Below are 14,722 nucleotides of genomic sequence, written 5' to 3'. Positions count from 1 at the left end.
GTGCTGTTTGAATGTATAAACTGAACGCCAAGAGAAATAACTAGTCTGATTTTTTTCCATGAATAAAATAAATATGTCAGGCAGGAGCGTCTCAGGATCTGTCTGAGATCTGTCTCAGTGAGACAGATAATAGCAATCCAAAGTGCTTTTTATGTGTAATCTGACACTTGATCAACCATTGCTTAGAAACAAAATACAGCTTAGCCGGTTAATTGTTGTGATCATTAAACACGTAAACGGCAGCATGCAGAACTCACGAGGCAACGTTTTATGTGATGTTTACTTGTTACTATGAGTAATAAGACAGAAAAAGCCGCGCCAAAATAAGTTTAGGAAGCCCACTGAGAATCGTAATAAAAGCATTTACAATAAATACCATACACAGTTGAGGAAACGTTGGTTTAAATACCTGATATGAAGTGGTCGCTGCATAAGCGAAAACCTTTACTCTCGGGATCCCACAGTTTCATTTTAGCCCGGTTAACTTGTTTTATTACAATGATCCAACGTTTATGGCGTTCTGGACCTTGGGGAATCCTGTAGATGGTTCATTCCTTATGTCATCCACATCTGTTCTGTATCCTGGGGCACAACAGGAATCTACCATATTTCCCGTTTGATTTATTTTTCTGACAATAACAAATAGTCCAGCTGCAGGCTTCTGCCTGCCAAGATGGCGCCGTTTCGATTTGAACTGTTGCATGCCGGGAGAAGTGACGTCAACTTCCGGAGCTCTATACTGTGCCAGCACTGGGGTAGAGCTCAGTTCCTCTTTTATCTTTTCAAACGCTGTCCTCTGTTGAGCGTCCCACGTCCATGTGCTGTCACTTTTTAGCAGGTCTCGCTGAGGTTTCGTGAGAGCTGGTAGGCTGGATGAAAACTTGCCGACATAATTCACCATCCCCAGGAAACAGCGGACCTCTTCCACATTTCGTGGTTCGGGCATGTTTTCAATGGCACTGATTTTATGCGGATCTGCCTCGATTCCAGTTGCACTTATGTTGTGTCCCAGAAACTTCAGTCTCTCCACCGAAAACTCACATTTTTCATTGAGAGTTAGGCCAGCCTTCTCACATCTTTTAAGCACCAGCTGTAGCCGTTCGTCGTGTTCTGCTTTGTCTTTGCCGAACACTAGAATATCATCCGCGTGGCACAATGCTCCTTTTTCTCTTGCGATGATCAGTGAGATCCTCAACTGAAAATGTTCTGGCTTCAGACGATATGTCAAAAGGGAGTCGCTGGAAGCAATATTGGCCAAAAGGGGTAATAAAAGTTGTTAATGGCTGGGAATCTTTGTGTAGAGGCACCTGCCAAAACCCAGATGTTGCATCTAATTTAGAAAACATTTTTGCCCCTTCCAGCTGAGCCAGCGTATCATCTACTGCAGGTAGGATGTGATGTTCCCTGCACACATTTTCATTCAGTCGAGTGAGGTCCACACAAATGGGGTTTTTTTTGTTTGGCTTGGGAACCACCACCATCCCGGCACACCTTACGGTAGGCTCCTCGATTCTCCTTATAACCCCCATCGCTTCCATCCTGTCTAGCTCTTGTTTTACTTGTTCTTTCATAGGCAAAGGGACTCTGCGTGGGGCTGAGATAGCATATGGGACCGCTCCGTCTTTCAGTTTTATTTCATATGCCCGTTCCAGCTTCCCAAGGCCCGTAAACACTTTTGGGAACATAGCTTTGTACTGATGGCATTTTTCTTGCTTCTCCTGCTGGACTGAGGCTACCTGCTTTATCAGGTTCAGCTTTATTATGGCAGGGAGTCCCATTAAAGGCATCACTAGGTTTGACACCACATACACATCCTGTCTTATTTCTGTTTTTTCAGAGTTGATGTGTGCTCTGATGACCCACAGGACTTTTAAAGGGCAGTTATCCGGACCTTTAATCTTTTTAGAAGGTGCCAGCAAGCTGCCATCCCGCACTTCGGAGTACATAGAAGCTGGAACCACTGTGACTGAAGCTCCTGTATCCAGTTTGAACGTCACATTTTCTCCATTAAAACTGAGTTTTTGCAGCTATTCCTCCTCAGTCTCATTAGTGTTAACAGACCCCAGTAAAGTTATGTCCTCTTCTGGGTCGCTCTCCACTAATGTTTCCACTCTTAGTGATGATCTGCAAACTGCAGCAAAGTGTCCCTTTTTTTTACATTTCCGACACTCTGCCTCCTTGGCTGGGCACCGTTTCCAAGGGTGTTGTGGGCCCTTGCCGCATCTCTTACATTTTTCCTCATAATGACTCTTATCTGAGGCTTTTGGAATGGACATGAACTGCTCTGGCCTGCATGGGGGAGTCTGTCTATAGTGTGGTCTCCCTCTATTGGAGTTTATAGCATCCACATTAGCCCCTTTAATTTCGGTGTGGGCCCCTTGCAGCAGCTGCTGTTGGTTTTTTTTTTCTTCCTCTTGCTGCCTGACCTGGGTTATGGTTTTAGCCAGTGTCAGGTCCGGGTCTAACTGCAGTCTCTCTGAGAGCCTGGAATCTCTTATTCCAACCACAATGTGGACACCTACCGAAACCTCTTAAACCGTCTCATCCATTGCAGCCAGAAGCTGGGCTCCTCAAAGTTGAAATTACCTGGAGGTGCGATGGAGAATATCTGATCCGTCATCTTCCCGTCTCCCCTTGGGCTTCAGTGCCAGTCCGCTCTGTCTGCTGCCGCTGCGTCGGGCCAGTTGTCTCTTTCCAACTTCCTACCCGCTCGTCCTGAAACTCAGCATGTTCTGCCTACTCACAGCAGGTCCTTCTTTTCTTCTGACACCGTGTAGAAGTCTTTGTCGGATTAAATGAAGACCTCTGAGCCACTTGTTCAGTTCCCCAAGACTTCCGTCTCTTTTTCCTTTATTTCTGCCCCCTCCCGGCACACTTTCACTTCCCTTTCAGTCTGATAGCGCCCCCTAGATGCTCCATCCTCAACACCTCTACAGTCATTGAGACAGAAGGCGTCTCTGCGCAGGATCAGGCTGTCCTTCATTATTCAGAAGGAGCAGTGCATCAGCAGACAGCGGCGGGCATTCTGTCATTGGGGCAGAAGTGTCTGCGCTGGAGGTGTCTGTGCGGCCTCGTCGCTGAAGGGCAAGCGCATCTGAAGGATCGTCGCTGAAGCGTGGCGCACGGCAAAGCAGCGGGCATCAAGGAAGCAGCTCAGCTCAGAAGGTGTGGCACGCGGCGGAAGGAGCGGAGGTTGGCCTGTCACTGGTGCAAGAGACGTCTCTGCATTGGATCCGCTGAGCTGCCTCATCGCTGGAGCGACGGGGCGGGGCGGAGCCACTGCTGAACAGCGACTCACAGCAGGGCACCACACGTCACATGGGTAGCAGGCATCCTGTCACTGGAGCAGGAGACCTCTGAGTTGGCTTTGCTGAACCAGTGGCCTGATCGCCGGAGGAGCAGCATGCGTCAGCGGTGCAGTACGTGTCGGAAGGAGCATCTCATTGTTGAAGCGGCGGTGCGCATCGAAGGAGCATAACAGCATTGGAGGAGCAACGACACGGTAAAGTACAGTAAAGCACGAGAGGTAACCGCGAACATTAGGCTAATAAAGACAGTGACTTGTAATGGGAAACTTCTTAATGGTTTATTTGGACAAAGTTTGAAGAAGTTCCACCTGTCATGGCGGAAGAGGAAGGTATTGGTTTTGAACCAAACTGTGAACAGAACTTTGCTTTGGGTTATGAATCAGCTGGAAAAAGGGAAGTTAAATTAACAGCTAAAGTTTTGACCATGAAGATTGGTAACTTAGAAGAGGAAAGGAAAAGGAAGCTAAACAAGCTTAGCAAACTAAGACAAACTATCACCTTACTGAAAAATGGACAGTGTTTAAATGAAGTTGATTCAGAGTTTAAAAAGTTCTTGAGTTTGCATGAAGAGACATTGGAGGTTCATAACAAATTGTTAACTTTATTGCCTGCTGAAGAAGCCCAAAAGCATGAAACATGGTACCAAGCAAAGAGGTTAAATGTTAAAGACCCTTGTGTGTGCAACTGAAAATTGGTTGGCTCAAACTTCTCTGGGTTCTGTAGCGCAAGGTGTAGAGGAAGATGAGCCGCATATTGAACCACATGATAGCATTTCTAATGTTGAATCAAGTGGCTCGAGGAGTAAAAAGGGTTCTTTGATGACTGCAATCAGTATAATCTTCCACATCTTCTGCAAGACTAAAAGCCTAAGCAGGAAAGGCCGCATTATTAGCATGTGCTGCAGCTCTAAAGGAAAAGCATGCTCTTGAGGAACAAGAGTATTTGTTGAAAGAACAAGAACATTTACTGAAAAGAAAAAAAGAACAATTAGAGTTGAGCACCAAAATTGCTGCTGCTAACTGCTAGAGGGTAGTACTAAAGGTAGTGCAGCAGTCCCAAGGTGTTCAGATGGCATGGAGTCACACATAACAAAAGGTGCAAAACCCAAAGTAAGAGCAGATCTTCAACTGCAAGAAGCAGAAGTGTCATTTAAGCAAAGTGTTAAGGTCTCAGAGTTAGACAAATGTGTACCAGCATGAAGCTCAGATTATAAACTGGTTACATTTGCAGCACAAAGCAGCAAGAATGTATCTCATGGGGAGCAGGAAGTTGGAAACCTGTATAGCTTACTAAAACAACAAAATGAGATCACATCGGGTTTGGTTCAAATGGGAACAGCTCAAATACTGCCAGGTAGAGAAATCCCAATCTACGATGGTAATCCATTGCACTTCAATTCCTTTGTAAAGGCTTTTGAACATTGTGTTGAAGCAAAAGCTAGCAATAAAGGAGACTGTTTGTATTACTTGGAACAGTACACCAGGGGGCAGCCTAGAGACTTAGTTCGCAGTTGTCTTCATTTAAAGGAGACATAACATGCTTTTAAGTTATTCCTTTTTACATCTAAATCCTTCAGTTGGGGGTCTAAAAACAGTGGAACTGCAGTTCTTTGGTCTGATTTCCTCATTATTGTTGCTCTACAGACCCTCATCTACCCCTGTTCTGAGGAGAGTCTTGAGAACGAGCCGTTTTGGGGTACTGTCTCTTTAAACTGGAGGAGGAGCTGTAAACTCCGCCCCCCTCCATAGTGCAGTCCTGTACTCTCCTCCCCCAGTCAGACTTTGTAGTTCTATAGAGAAATCATTATTTAGCATAGCTGATTTAGCATAGCATATTAGCATTTTTAAAACACGTGGGGAGAGTAGTTCATCAAGCTGTTTCATGGCTGCTAACTCTCTCATGCATTTGTCTGTAGTCACTCACACACACCCGTCACGGCCGACGGAGGGACAAGCGAGCAGGCACACGCGCGCGCGCACACACACACACACACACACACAAGGAATGCTGCTTGCTTATTTCTGTAAAAAATGTTTAAAAAAATGATACAGCTCATTAAAACACCATTCAAAGAATATATTTTATTAAGATCTCTATCTATATACATACATATAATTATAAATAATTTTATAAGTAGTCTTATTTTATATTGGGTGTCTTAATGGCTGAAAATGGATAAAAAGCAGTTACATTTTAATTTAAAGAGTTGAGATTCTAGTCAAAAATAAAGAACATTCCTCCAAGTGTTCTTTAATGTCATCATTATAATTCTAATGCTTACAACTTTGTTTTTATTGTCTGCAATGCGTAGCCTATATCTTTATTAAATGTGTTTAGCTGTAAAGTGGTAATTCTCTCTAATGTATACAGAGAGGTGGACATCAGTGCTGCAGTGAAATTCCCAGGATCAGTCTGCTTTGCTAACAAATATAGTTAAATCTTACCTGCATTCTAAATAAATACCGTTAGGTGAAAACATCAGTAGGCATTGAGTTATTGATACAATCCCTAACAGCCAGAATGGAAGAAGAGCATGCTGGGTCATCCTGGACCTGAGCCTGTTCTGTGTATTTACCTACAGGATGCAATAAATGTCTACAAGGCTGAGTTTGGACCATTACATCTAAAAGAAAGCATACAATCAGTGATTTTTTTTATTGTTTACATTAATATACAAATTTTCTAAGTATTAACCTCACAGCAAATAAGTAGAACAATATAATAAACAGGCTTTAGTAGTTAAAACAGGCGTTGTGCACACAGGTGCTTTGTGTCTCGGTGCTGGTGGTGTCTAGGTCTCAGAGTTCCTGTCCTCCTGCCGTCTTCTGTTGTCCTCAGGATACGGATTGATGTTTCCTGATGATGAGGGAGGGGCAGTATGTGGGCTTCAAACTGGTCCTGGATAACAGTGGGAGACCTCCGTTGTCTGAATACTGAGACCAGAGAGTTGGTGAGATGCAGATCTTCTCTACCTCATCTAGATACTGAGTTGGTTCAGGGAAAACTTTTCCAAAGACCAGTTCCATGATGTCATCGCCATATTCTGCAATGATAGACAATAACTTTAATGCCATATTTTGTTTACAAGCAGCTTTAGGAAAGTTGTTTCTTTAGCTTTCATGTTTATAGTCACGTTTGTGTTTGTTCACAAGTTCACTTTGCTGCAGTGACTTCATATTTTCCTACAAATGTAATAAAATAGTGACACTAAAATTATACAAATGACTCCTTATGAAAGGAAGCTCATTAGAGAGCAGTGCAGACAGACTTACTACATGCTGCAGCTGTTTTTGTAGGCCAGCTGCTGCTGAATTTGGGGAAAGTTATTCTGCACACATCCAGATCAGATGGTCGATTACAGAAAATAATGTAATTCAATAATTTCTAAACAGACTAAACAAGTAAAACATCAAATAAATCACTCTGCTGTCATCAGACGGAGGGATTCAGGGGGTGAGGTGTTCTTAATGATGAGGGTGGCTGAGGTGTGTCATCACTCACTTTGGTCTGGTCCAGACCGTCTCTTTACTGGTGGGTCTCCTTCCTCAGTAGGTGACGTGAAACGCCAACATCTGAACGTTCTGTGTTCCTTAGAGGAGAAGAAAAGTAACATTAGCAAGCTGGCTAAATTATTTTTTACTAGCATCTCAAGGACTTGGAGAAGCAGATCTTCACTTACCTAAACATCAGACCAGTTTGTCCCAGCTGAGCTCATCAGGGCGTTAGTCTGACAGCCTGTCAGTGAAACACGGCTCCAGTCTTCTGGATGTGGACTCTAAAAAGCAAAGGAACATTTTTACTTTGTTTTAATTATTTTACAGCCAATTTTATCAGCTTTCCGACGCTCACGCTCATACAGACGGTGAGCTTTGCTGCGTCTGACTGATGCAGAGTTAGTTTTTATATCTGCAGTGAGACAAAAAAACTAACCTCACTTCACTTAGAGATCGTTCTTTAAAACTCTATTAAATCCACTGTGTTGACGCACTTTAATGACTTTGTCACGCTGCATTTTAGCTGATATGGGACTTTATTTACTGGATGCTAAGATTACATCACACTCATGTAGAATAACACACAGGCTCTCTGCTGTTACAATCAGTGGGAGGTTATCATCTGGTGTAAAAGAAGGCGTTGATCAGAAATCACGTTTTATTCCACGAAAATCAGCCAAATCCACATTAATCTGGGTGCTAACTTTACTAGCATACTGTGCTAGCGATAGCAAGCCGGATGCTAACGCTTTAGTGCTGCTAATGCCCGTAAATCTAAAGTAAAGTTTGTCGACATTTTAGAGTGATATGAAGCTTACCGCTCTGCTGCTGTGTCCCGGTGCTGCCACATTCAGATGGAAATAACTCCTTTTAGATAGATGAAACCCTCAGTACTTAGCCACTAGCCTGGAGACAGAACGAACGAACCACGCGCGCGCGCGCACGCACACACACACACACACACAAACAAACAAACGCAAACACACTACTTTTTCTTCTGTGTTTTTTTTAGCAGTAGTGTCATCAGCTCCTGGGTTTAAATACTGCCACACCACCCTTCCTTAAAACGAGGAACAGTTTTGAGCTGTGTGTGGCTAAAATAACCAGACATTCTGCATTTTTCCAATAGGACTACAAAAAATCTTAGCGAGAAGAAAAAATGGCGGATTGGCTCTGTGTTTAGCCGAGGGCCATTACCATATTTGGTAGTTATCCTCACTAAATTAATTACTGATGTAATAGATAATGTAAAAACTGAACGGGTGGACAAATATGCCCAAAACTTAATTATTAAATATCTAAATAGCAACTCCAGTGAATAATATAAGCCTTTTTGCTCACTTAGACACTTAAAATGTGAAACACACCGTGTTAATGGATAAAAAAGTGGGTTTTTCATGTTATGTCTCCTTTAACAGCAGACAGGGGGTATGTGTTAGCCAAGAAGCTACTTAAAGAGCATTTGGGGAACGAGCACAACATAGCTGCAGCTTACATAGACAAGGTGTCTGACTGGCCAAATATCAAGACAGAAGACACTATAACTCTGAAGAAATATGGTCTTTTCTTAAGAGAGTGTTGCAATGCAATGGAAGAATTGCAATATTTAGAAGAGTTGAACATGCCGAGCAATCTAAGAATGTTGGTTCAAAAGCTTCCATACAAGCCTAGAGAGAAATGGAGAGCTGAAGCAAATGAAATCCTTGAAAGAACTGGTCAAAGAGAAAGTTTTCTGGACATTGTCACTTTCATAAAATGCCAAATAAGAATAACAACTTATCCCATATTTGGGGACATACAAGACGTAGTAACGCCTGCCAAGAACATTTCTAAGGCACACAAATCTTTAATAAAACCACAATTCAAAAGAAGCAGCTTTGTGACTAAGACAATTTAGAGTTCTTGAAACATGATTTAATGCTTTAATGTTGGCCATCTAAGTAAAAGTTGTGAAAGGCACAACACTTGCAATGCAAGTACTATAACCAAACTCATCACAGCATGTTGCATATTGGTCAAAAGGAAAAGGATCATAAAATGGGTTCAGGACAATCTGCAAATCAGGGAAATGAGCAGCAGTTTAATGAGAAGAGTTACTCTACGTGTGGTCATACTGGGGCTGGCTATCAGCAAGGCATACTGCCGATCGTAACCGTAAAAGTGAAAAGTTCAAAGGGAGATAAAGTAATAGAAACATATGCGTTCTTAGACCAAGGAAGTACAGACACATTTTGTACTGAAAACCGTCTTCATCGGCTTTACATGCAAGGTCATAAAACTCTGATTAACCTCCATACTATGGGTCAAAGTAAGGTCAAGACAACCTCAGTTGTGAACGGTCTTGAAATTTCCGAGTTCTCAGGTGAACATTTTTATGTGCTCCCAACAACTTTTACTCAAAAAAGTATGCATGTGTCAATATACAACCTTATCAGTGAGGAAGAGTTGGCAAAGTGGCCGTACTTAAAAGGGTTAAAGTTTCCTCGACACGCTGGTTCCCAAAGTCAGAGACTCTCTTGGTCAGCTTGCTTCTCACACCAAACCTTCCGTCAGGAATCTTGGTTTGACCTTTGACCCAGCTCTCACCCTGGATTCTCATGTCAGTTCTCATGTTCGCTCTTCCTTCTTCCATCTCAGGAACATTGCTAAGCTGAGTCCCATTCTGTCCTGCTCTGAACTTGAGACAGTTATCCACACCTTCATCTCCTCACGCTTAGACTACTGTAACTCTCTTTTCACGTGTCGGAGCAGAACCTCCCTGAACCGTCTACAGGTGGTTGAGAATGCCTGTGCTCAGCTTCTGACCAAGTCCTCCAAATACACCCACATCACCCCGCTTCTCCTCCAGCTTCACTGGCTGCCAGTCAGCTTCAGGGTTCATTTCAAGATCCTGGTTCTGGTCTATAGGGCCTTACATGGACAAGCACCATCTTACATTGGTGATCTTCTTAGTCCCTACACCCCCAGCAGGTCCCTGAGTTCCAGTGATCAAAGCCTACTGGTTGTGCAGCACCAGGCTAAAGACCAAAGGCGACAGATCATTTGCTGCTGTGGCCCCCAGACTTTGGACCTCTCTCCCCCTGAGCCTGAGATCAGTGGACTCAGTGGTCTCCTTTAAAAAGCAGCTGAAGACTCACTTGTTCAAGCTGGCTTTTGTATGACCTTCTTCACCACTCTCTCTTCAGTCTGCTCTCCCCACCTGTTCCACCTTCCTCAGGATCCACTGATTTCCCTCTTTCCTATTCACTCTCTCTCTTTCTTAACATTTTTTAACCACTATTGCCTATTTTTGCAATTTGAAATATATTTTTAAACATTTTCTAAATGCTTTTTTACATTATTTGTTTTTGTGAAGCACCTCGTGATTTTTATCTTGAGAGGCGCTATAGAAATGATACCTTCTTCTTCTTCTTCTTCTTCTTCTTCTTCTTCTTCTTCTTCTTCTTCAAAGAGGACGCAGCGTAGTTAAACGCTACGGTGTGGTTTTTACATGTATGACAAGCAGAGCGGTGCATTTGTAGGTAGCTTACTCTTTAAGCACTGATTCATGCATTAATGCCCTATGAGGATTTATTGCAAGAAGAGGTCAGGTCACACACATGAGGTCAGACAATGGCACTAACTTCATAGGAGCAGAGAGAGAGCTATGGGAGGCCATAAGTGCCCTAAATACAAAAAAGATTGAAAAGGCAATGACACAAAGGGGGATAAAATGGCCTTTAAATCTGCCCACAGGGTTTTGGTGGAATTCGGGAACGTCTCATTCGCAGTATCAGGAAAGTTCTACACTCAGTATTACGTCAACAGGTGTTATATGATGAAGGTCTAAATACCATTTTGTGTGAGGCTGAGGCTATCCTGAATGACCGACCACTAGCCAAACTATCAGAAGATCCCGGTGATCTTGAGGCTTTAACGCCTAATCATTTACTCCTCATGAAAGGAAAATCTGTTCTTCCACCAGGTATTTTTGAAAAGGAGGATCTTTATGTTGAAAGAAGGTTGAAACAGGTACAGTACATCACCAATTTGTTTTGTAAGTGATGGATCAGGGAGTACTTGCCACTGTTGCAGGAAAAACAAAAATTAATCAAAAAGAAAAAAGGTTTAGAAATAGGAGGCATAGTCCTAAAAACATTTCCTGACAAGAAGGGCTTAGTTTGGGTAGTTCGCCTCCAAACTAAAGCTAACATTATCAAAAGACCCATAGCTAAACTATGTTTAGTATGTGAAGGGGCAACTTAGCTTTCAATAGGTATTAAGGTTCTGTTGGTTCAAATGTTTTGTATCTTGTATTGTGAATTTAGTTTTTTTTTTGTTTATAGTAGCTCCTGTGATTTAAGTTATTGTAATTGCGTTGTCTTCTGCCATGTGCAGCTAGGGGCTGGCGTGTAGGAGCCAAATGTGTTATTTTCTGTCTGCATACCTGAGAGGAGGCTTGGCCTCAGCTGATTGGTTGATTTGATTGTGGAAGCACCAGCCTACTTAAGCCAATGCAGATCAGACTCAGGTGTTGCTGAAATGGAACAAACAGTTTTTTACTGTGTGGCGGGGACTGTGGCTGGGTGTTAAGGACTTTGCGGACGGCCATTGGGGCAAGTAACACATTCATTGTAAACCACTTTAATTGCAAGTAAATGGATCATGGACATTTTGGAAGAAGACAAAATAATAAACTTCATCGGAAATAAACACAAGCTGCAAATCTTTTGAACACACGTAAAGACCACCACCCGCCTGAGTAACCAGCAGTGCCAGTGTATAGGGCATTGGCGCTACACTCATCTTGGCTCCAGAGGGATGAAGACAAAGACCCAGGTTAGAAATCTTGGTGTCAGAATTGATTCAGACCTGAGCTTTACCAATCACATTAAGGTTACAATCAGCGTTTTATCATTTTCATCAAATAGCATGACTCAGAGGTCTCATGTCCAGACAGGATCTAGAGAATCTCATTCATGTGTTCATCTCCAGCAGGCTGGACTATAGCAATTGTCTTTTGTCTGGTTTTCCCAAAAACGCTGTTAAGCAACTGCATCTTATTCTGAATGCTGCTGCTAGTCTTAAAAAATGCACACTTGTATAGCACTTTAACAAAAACCAAGAGAAGTGAGCACATTACTCCCATTATTACATTTCCTCACTGGTTACCAGTAAAATATAGAATTGATTTCAAAGTGCTTCTACTAGTTTATAAATCACTCAGTGGCATGGGGACAAAAGACATGCCGGGTCTCCTTCCGGAACAGGGGTCTCATTTATAAAGCTTGCTTACGCACAGAACGGGGTCAGAAAACTGCGTAAGCAACTTTCCATGCAAACTTTGGGATTTATAAAAAAAAACATAGCGGAAAAATGTAGGAATCTTTAAGTTCACTAAGGACCTGGCATACGCACATTTTGTTCATGGAGAGCACCTGCAGTGCTGCTGTTGAGTAGGATAAAATTATGAATTCCAGCAGCATTACCACTTGTACTGCTTCCTGCGCACACAGAACAAGTAATTTGGTTTTGTTTTATATTTTAATGACGGACATATTTGATATGAATTAATAAAAGGCTTAAACGTTACCAGTCTCCTCTGCATGGTCAGTGTCTCCCTCATTCTCCGGCACAATGCCATGCACGCTTGCCGGTCCAAGTACTGCTGAGATCCTTACGGCGAGCGGTGGGGATTAGAGGTGCCAGGGCCTCTGCCAGCGCCAGACACACTGGCAGTGGGAAGCCACCTTTTTTTTTGCCTCCACCTTCAGATCTGACCTTTTTTTTTATATCTGCCACAGATTTCTCTCAAGAACTCACAGCATTGACAGCTTCAGCAACGCTGTGTCACTCCGTGGAGTTTCTCTTATTTGTTATGCTATTGCTGTAACCTCCAAAAAGCACTTCCTTTCATTTTTCCACCTCACCCACAAGCACCTCAATTTCTGCTCTGGTGAAATTGAGCTTCCTTGATCTGCGGTCGCCATCGTTAATGGCGGAGCGCTACAACGAGTTGGCTTATGTATATGCATGAGATCTACAAGGCACTTTGCATTAACCATTTATGGCAGAAAGTGGGCGTGTTGAGGGTGGAATGTGATCCAGAAACATCTGAGCACATTTCTAGGTAGAATGTGATTTATAAAGTGGAGATTGCGTGAAGCTGTAAGTACTTCATATTTTATAGGTCACAAACTTAATTGGCGTAAGAATTTTTTTTTTGTTGAGCTTAAGTACAGTTTTAGTAAGGATTCTATGCAATGTTTTATCAATCAATCAATCAGTCAGTCAATTAATCAATCAAGTTTTATTGATATAGCACTTTCCACCACCCTCAAATGGGGCCCAAGGCGCTGGACAAGAAAAGTAACACAGATAAAAGTAGCAAGTCATAAAAACATTGAAAACAAATAAGAACATAGACATTTATGAGAACAATAAAAGGCCAATGAGATCAAATTTAGATAAAAGAAAATTTAAATTAATTAGTTAATGAGATCAAATTTAGATAAAAGAAATTTTAAATTAATTAGTTAAAAGAAAGCTAAGAACAATGTATGAATGTATGAAATGTGCTTTACAAATAAAGTTGCCTTGTATTAAGAAAGAACTTGTGGGTGGAATATAAATCATACATAAGGAACTAAAGCTTATAATAAAGGATAAATTAAAGAAATCACAATTATTTTCATTTTAAAACATTGGAGATATCACAAAAAGGATACAGGTTGGACCACCTTTCTTCTCAGTAGCACAGTCCGACTCAAACCTCTTTAGAATCATTCATCTAACGCAAACACAGCCTAAAATAAAACAACAGCTTTCTCCATGAAATAGACAGCCATTACAGGTCACCACCTCCGTCAGCACGAGTTCTCATCAGCAACAGAATAGGTGACCATTTGTAGCAGGAGGGAAGCTCTATTTTGTTTTGAAGTTGAAAACTCCTGAGATTCAAGTTGACTGTGATGGCTGCCTGTGTATGGGCCAGTGACCTGGAAAATATCTGCAAAAAAGGGATGTCATAGAGACAAAACCTGTGGGTGGAAAATGAAAGAAGCTAAGACAGAGATCATTTTTGAAGTGTCAGTTGTAATCAAAATGTAAGTTTGACAAGGTTTCTGTGGGTGCTACAATGTTGAACATAAATGAAGAACCTTTATAATAGAATAATTCTGTAAAACAATGACAAGTCAAACAAACTCCTATAAACTCTATATGAAAATATTCCTTCTGTCACCATTTGACTTAAAACGGGCCTCTTTTGGAATGTGGTTTGCCCTGTGACCCCCTAGTGCAGGGAGTTTACATATCCATGTCTACACTAGTTAAAACCACATTCCTGCCACTGATCTGGGTCAAAGATAAAATATGACAAAGGTCTGATGCTGGCAAGCGAGACAGATCTGACATTCAAAGACTTTTCTTTTCTAAGAGGGTTGAGAAAATCAAATACCCACAGACGTCATGTAATTTAATACTGCAGATTTTGATCTGTAGATTCAATAACCAGCCATTTGTCCATAACCAAGCATTTTCATATTTCATCTTTGTCCAGCAGTGTCATGACTCCCAATCCTTCACCCTCCTCTGCCTTCATGCAGCACACCTGGTCTCATCATCAAGCCCCAGCCAAGCCCCGTTTCCCTGACTACCGCAGTCAGCTTCATCCACTTCCCCTGCTTCTGACTCCTCAGCTCATCACTCACACCTGTTTACTCCGCTACGAAAGAACCAGCCATCCAGTCATTCAGTGCCAGACTATTGAAAACATTGGCCAGTAAAATCTCCAGCCATCCACCCTGCCTGATCTCTGCCTCCGGACCTCGTTTTTTCTCCTGACCCCTGCCTTGAACTCTGTCTGCCATCACGACCGGGTTTCAGCAAAATGGAGTCCAATCAATGAGATGAGATTGGAAGTGTTGGCTAAAGCTGGCC

At 42.3% G+C, this 14,722-nt stretch overlaps 1 long non-coding RNA gene across 1 annotated transcript; it reads right to left on the bottom strand.

Moving 5' to 3' along the window:
- Nucleotides 1–6,219: 6,219 nt before the first annotated feature.
- LOC139070108 (uncharacterized) lies at nucleotides 6,220–7,690 on the bottom strand. The gene is made up of 4 exons (XR_011520749.1): nucleotides 7,621–7,690; nucleotides 6,988–7,083; nucleotides 6,810–6,897; nucleotides 6,220–6,351 (listed from the first exon to the last, which is right to left on the bottom strand). It is a non-coding gene; the product is annotated as an uncharacterized lncRNA (long non-coding RNA).
- Between the last annotated feature and the right edge of the window lie 7,032 nt (nucleotides 7,691–14,722).

The sequence above is a fragment of the Nothobranchius furzeri genome, chromosome 5 (genome assembly GCF_043380555.1).
Source record: "Nothobranchius furzeri strain GRZ-AD chromosome 5, NfurGRZ-RIMD1, whole genome shotgun sequence".
NCBI classification, from domain to species: domain Eukaryota; kingdom Metazoa; phylum Chordata; class Actinopteri; order Cyprinodontiformes; family Nothobranchiidae; genus Nothobranchius; species Nothobranchius furzeri.
The sequence above is the reverse complement of the archived record's forward strand: the minus strand, read 5'-3'. Positions and strand labels throughout refer to the sequence as shown.